We start from the raw sequence: 281 nt of genomic DNA on the forward strand, positions 1-281 counted from the left end.
GAAGCGGTTCCGGGTGGAGATCTCGAAGACCGGAGGCGGCGGAGGGGGAGAGGTCGTCGCCTGGGGCCTGGCTTGCGTCTTCCGCTGCGGGTGCACCCAGGGTCCGTGGTGTCCTGACGCCGGAGTGAAGGACATCTGGACAGATCGTGTCCTGGGTGCACCGGGCCTGTGCAGAGAAACACACGGAGTAGAGGTGGTGGGAGAATTAGCAGCGCGCTGTATACTTACCTCGGACTTGTGAGCGTCAGCCTGGGATGATTCCAGCGCGGCTCTCCGCTCTC

Source organism: Sinocyclocheilus rhinocerous, unplaced genomic scaffold, assembly GCF_001515625.1.
Source record: "Sinocyclocheilus rhinocerous isolate Xijiao unplaced genomic scaffold, SAMN03320098_v1.1 scaffold1128, whole genome shotgun sequence".
Classification (NCBI taxonomy): domain Eukaryota; kingdom Metazoa; phylum Chordata; class Actinopteri; order Cypriniformes; family Cyprinidae; genus Sinocyclocheilus; species Sinocyclocheilus rhinocerous.